Raw genomic sequence first — 5,586 nt, forward strand, 5'->3', positions numbered from 1 at the left:
GGGCTTTCTCTAGTTGTGGCAAGCGGGGGCCACTCTTCATCGCGGTGCGCGGGCCTCTCACTATCGCGGTCTCTCTTGTTGTGGAGCACAGGCTCCAGACGCGCAGGCTCAGTAGTTGTGGCTCACAGGCCTAGTTGCTCCGCGGCATGTGGGATCTTCCCAGACCAGGGCTCGAACCCGTGTCCCCTGCATTAGCAGGCGGATTCTCAACCACTGCGCCACCAGGGAAGCCCTGAAGAGACTTTATGAAGCAAGGTAGTTTTGACTGAAGAAAAATGCACAACTTAAAAGTTGTGAGTTATGCTTTATTTGGGGACCTTCCTGAGGGCTATAACCTGGCTGACAGCCTCTCAGATAGCTCTGAGGAACTGTTCTGAAGAGGTAACAGAAGAGCCGCGACGCATAGGAGTTTTTGCTGAAAAAACAAAACAAAACAAAACAAAAACATGTAGTTGAACCTCAAAAGATTACTGCTAATTGCAAAACCCAGAAATCTCAAATTAATGATCGTAGTGCTTTACTATGTATGGGAAGAGACTGGGCTCATTGAAATGATTCCTTAGATATGCATCTTAACTACCTAGGGCCAGTATCCTTCTTTTCTCCAAACTGAATTCCCCTCAGGGTGCACAGAGTCCGGTGGCTGCAGTGGCTGATGGCTTGATGGCAGGCAACGTTCTTTGTTTACTGATATGGCAGGCAACATTTTTTTTCCCCTCGGTGGGTACCTGGATTGAGAAAGAAAGAAGCAAGAAATCTTTTTTTTTTTTTTTGGCCATGCCACCCGGCTTGCAGGATCTTAGTTCCCTCACCAGGGATCAAACCTGTGCCCCCGGCAATGGAAGCATGGAGTCTTAACCACTGGACTGCCAGGGAAGTCCCAGCAAGGAATTTTTTTTAACAGGGAGAGTGTGTGTAAAGTATGGAGGTGGGAACAAGAGAGATGTACACAGGAAGGCAAATGGTTTGTTAGACTGGACTGAAGGTCCAGTGTTGCAAAGTGATGAGAAATGGCAAATGTAGAGTGGTTTGTAAAAGATGTTAACTGTTAGGGAAATATTACTCTTATTTCCAGGCAGAATTCTTACCGATTCCTATGCCATGTCAGCAGCTCCTGACCTTGTACTTCACACATGGCCCAGACATCTGAGACACGATAAAGATTAACAGCCATTTAAATACCACTCTGTAGCATAGCCCACAAAATTCCAGAGGTGGAAACGGTATTTGGAACAATTTCAAGGACCATACACAGAATTCCCAAAATAAGGTTAAACAAATTTACTGTAATTTATTAAAGCTGAAGTTCTGTATTAGCAAGTTGAAGGGTGACCCCAAATTAGACAGTTTTACTGGAGATGGTAAAGCTTTAGCTCCTGAACTTTTCCAAGGACAACGAAAACCAAAACAAAACAAAACGAAACAAAACTGGAAATGCAAGTGTGGGGCAAAGTTTAAAGACTCTTGTTTGACATCCAATCTCATTGCTGCAATTACCTGCAGTCATTGTGGCTTTCAGTAATATTCTTAAATACTGCCACCTAGTGGAAGATTGCTAGAACTGCTGCGTGAATGCCTAACATTTTGTATATTGCAGTCTGACCTCAGTCATCTCTTTCTGTCATTCTCATCAAGTCAATCATGACTAGAAGCTAAGGGAACAGGAAAATGCAGCAGTACTGCTGACAATTTGTATTTTTCTGTTAACTTATGTTTTCTTTATTATTGTTCTTAGTGAATTTAAAATTGGAAGAGTTGATAAGAGTTTTTGGACTGAGAGAGTTGTGGTTCAACCAGGACTCTACCACTTGCCAATTTTGTGGTTTTAGGTAAATTGCTTAATCTTTCTAAACTTCGGTTTACTCATCTATAAATTAGAACATTCTGAAGGTTAGAGCTAATACATTGAAAGGACAAGGTATCAATAGCTCTCTATATGAATGCATGTGGAAAATCACACATAAGTAAAATAAACAGAGCAATTGATAACAACAGTGTGCTACATTTGTAAAGCAAGGTTATACACGTACTGCACATGTTTCTACTCAGGGGGATGCTGACTGACCAATCAGAACAGGGGTTGGCCTTGAACAGCCAATAGAGCAGGAATATGAATACATACGCTGATACCAGAGCTACCGGTCCAGTACCTGTCTGTGCACTGCTTATTTCCCAACGACGCTCAAGCAGCTGGTTCCAGTGGTTTCCTCTGGGAGTGAGACCTAGGTGACAAGGAGTGGAAAGGAGACCCACTTTCTTACTGTTTACTGTTTTTTAACCAAACACATTTGTTACCTATTCAAGAAGGAATTAAAATTGTTATCTTATACAAGAAAGTGGTTTTATAACAGAATAATGAAAATGATATTTTAAGTCTCTTTTCTGTTTATTTTAGTATTTTAATTACTCATGAATTTTAAAAAGATGAGTTTTATAAGTGTTCTGATATAATATTCCTAATCTGATCATTTTATGGCACCTGTATATGTTCCTTTTCTGTTAAGTGGGGCCATTTTGTCTAAGTTCCTTTCATCTTTTAAAATATTTATTTATTCATTTGGTTACACCAGGTCTTAGTTGCAGCAGGTGGGCTCCTTAGTTGCGGCTTGTGGACTCCTTAGTTGCAGCTCGCAGGCTCCTTAGTTGTGGCATGTGGGCTCCTTAGTTGTGGCATGTGAACTCGTAGTTGCAGCATACATGTGGGATCCAGTTCCCTGACCAGGGATCGAACCCGGGCCCCCTGCAGTGCGAGCAGGGATTCTTATCCACTGCACCACCAGGGAAGTCCCTAAGTTCCTTTAATTTTGATGCCAGTTTTGCACAGACCAAAGCTTTTCTGTTTCTATAAGCCAACTTACTTTAGATGCATTAATTTCTATGTATGGAATAAAGCAGACTTCATCCAATTCTTCTTCGATGCTGCCATTTGTCATAATATGAATTATCTTCTACACCAGACAAAATAGAAACAGACAAGGCCAACCTTGACTTGTCTATACAAAGTGCCTACAGTAGTGATGGTGAAGTGGGTGTAGTTTTATTGAGCTATTTTGTCCTTTTTAGACAACTACATTTTTGAGGATTTTGTTTTTTTCATTGCTGTACATCAAAAATTCTGCAAAGAGTTCTGGCCTCTGCAGGTCTTTGTCTCCTATCCTTTGTTCCGTGTACTAATCTCTTATGGACTCTGTCAACTTTAAAATGGGGCTCACGGGGGTTTGAAGGGAAGGATATTGGCAAAAGAAACCAAGAGAGGTGAGCCTAGGAAAGCCCTTTGCCTGGCTTCTCACTGAATGTCTCCGGACAACCAACTTCCTGATACACAAAGACGTGATACTCAATCTATCTTCAGACACCAGGCCTGCTTTGCTCAGCGTTGCATTCCCCAGGTCTAGCTCAGGGCTTGGCAAACAGCGTATGTTCAAAGAACGCCATCTGGGGGATAAAAGAGATGAATGGCATATGGTGTTAACAGCCTCCTACCTCTTTAAAAACAGCACAGTGGTGGCCATCGTTGGCTTCTGAATCGTCGAATCTCTTCTCTCTGAGGTTGCTGACCTAAGTCTATCAGGGAAAATGATTTCCTCACTCATCACTTTTCTGGGCGAGCTCTCCCCTTGCCATGCCAGGTACATCCTCGTTCCCAGTTAGTCTGAGATCACATGGGGAGCTATTCTTGGGTTTTGGAACAATCAGCTCTTGCCAAGGGGTGTGGAGCTGCTGCGAAATTACATAACCATCTGCATTCATCCATCTTCCTGCTGCAATATGCCCTTTGTCTTCTCCTGTTTATTTTATGACCAGATTTCTACAACTGGCCCTAAACACGAAAGCAGAATTTGTTTTGTGTCATTCTAAAGACATCCTCGGGGACAAACAACATGCCACATTTGCAGTTGCTTTCCCTGATTTATCTCAGATCTCTCACCGTTTAGTCCCTGTTTCTGAAGCCAGCCTCCTCCTTCAATCTACCTTAGATCAGTTTCCTTCCCCTAAAAACTGTCGGGGAAGACAGTGCTTTCAGAAGACCCCAAAAATTACGTTGATAGCATTCTATTCCCTTTTCATTCCTGCATCAAATTAAATGAGAAAGAGCTATTATTCTTCCTCCCTCCTGGTACACCTTGGCTTTAAAGGCATCGCATGGAATCTATAATCGCTGTAAACCTCAACCCCGAGGCTTGTTAATATTGGTATCTGGGTCATTCAGAGGATGCAGATATCAATAAGGATGGAACCTAGGAGATTTTCTCAGTTGAAACCCACCAAGGTGGTCAATGGTGGATTTGGGGTGCAAGATATGGCCTTGGGGTGCAAGATATCCATAGAATAGAAAGTCTGCTAACTGGCTAAGAATACTAGAGTTAGTAGAAAAAGGACAAGTAGATATAAACTTATTGCTTCCTTTAGCTTCTTGTGTGTATGTTTAATGTCTTTCGTAATTTGGGGGAAATTTGCTGTTGTTATCTCTTCAAATACTTCTCCATTCTCTGTAGACAAAGAGCTGGATGTAGTCACAGAAAAGAAATAAGGTCGGAGTCGCTGACACAAAATGAGCGAGAGGGGATTGGAGAGGTGGGCATGGAACAGGTTATGCAAGTCCTTGTTGGTTAATGGTAAGAATCCAGCTTTTATTTTTACTTTCTATTACGGACAATTTCAAGTATATACAAAACTAGAGAGAATTGTGTAACTCTCCCATATGCTCATTGCTAGTTTCAAACAATTACCAATTCAAGCTCAAATGCTTTTTCTTTATGCCCCTACTTACCTCCCCTGACACACCAGATCATTTTATAGCAACATCGAGACACAGTTTTATTTATAAATATTTCTGTATCATTGAAAGATAGGAACTCTTTTGAGCATAACCACAGTACCATTGTCACAACAAAAATATTAACAATTATTCCTTAATATCATCAAGTATTCTGTCAGTCTTCAAATTTTCCCCATTGTCTCAATTTATTCCAAGTTCGTTTTTGTTTAAATCAGGTTCTAAATAAGACTCATGAACTGCAATTGGCTAATCTGTCTCTCAAATCTTTTTTAGTCCAGAGGGCCTCTCTCCATCATTTTATTTTTCCCACTTGTCATTTATTTGTTGAAGAAACTGGATTCTGTCGATTGCATCTGTGGTATCATTTTATATGTTTCTGTAATTTCAGTAAAATGGTAGTTAGATTTAGTCTCGGTGAAATTTAGGTTTAATTTTTTGGGCAAGAATAGTTGATAGTGAACTCATATCAAGAGACACCTATTGCCTAGCTGATTCTCTTTTTGTGATTTTAGAAGTTGTTAATGATCATTGTCTAAATCTATTAACTCATTAGAGTTTGCAAAAGAGCAATATGCATTAGAATATCACTATTCTACAATTCCCTTTTTTATTAGCTGGAATATTTCTACATAGAGAACTCTAGCCTCATTAACCACTGAATTACTCTGAAGTATAATTTATATAGAAAAAGCAGGATAAAGTTTGATTCTTTCCTTTTATTTACTAGTTTTCAAAATGACTATGTTCCCTATCATTTTCCAAGGATGGCCAATGAGTTTGCTTGTTTGCTTGCTTGAAATTATTAC

General features: G+C 40.4%; 2 long non-coding RNA genes across 2 annotated transcripts; both read right to left on the reverse strand.

The window, feature by feature from the left end:
- Positions 1 to 284: 284 nt before the first annotated feature.
- On the reverse strand, positions 285 to 723 carry LOC132372455 (uncharacterized). Its single transcript, XR_009505193.1, has 2 exons — positions 581 to 723; positions 285 to 415 (listed from the first exon to the last, which is right to left on the reverse strand). It is a non-coding gene; the product is annotated as an uncharacterized LOC132372455 (long non-coding RNA).
- A 363-nt stretch (positions 724 to 1,086) lies between these two features.
- Positions 1,087 to 3,558, reverse strand: LOC132372454 (uncharacterized). Its single transcript, XR_009505192.1, has 3 exons — positions 3,484 to 3,558; positions 2,151 to 2,222; positions 1,087 to 1,146 (listed from the first exon to the last, which is right to left on the reverse strand). It is a non-coding gene; the product is annotated as an uncharacterized LOC132372454 (long non-coding RNA).
- Between the last annotated feature and the right edge of the window lie 2,028 nt (positions 3,559 to 5,586).

Source organism: Balaenoptera ricei, chromosome 10, assembly GCF_028023285.1.
Source record: "Balaenoptera ricei isolate mBalRic1 chromosome 10, mBalRic1.hap2, whole genome shotgun sequence".
Classification (NCBI taxonomy): domain Eukaryota; kingdom Metazoa; phylum Chordata; class Mammalia; order Artiodactyla; family Balaenopteridae; genus Balaenoptera; species Balaenoptera ricei.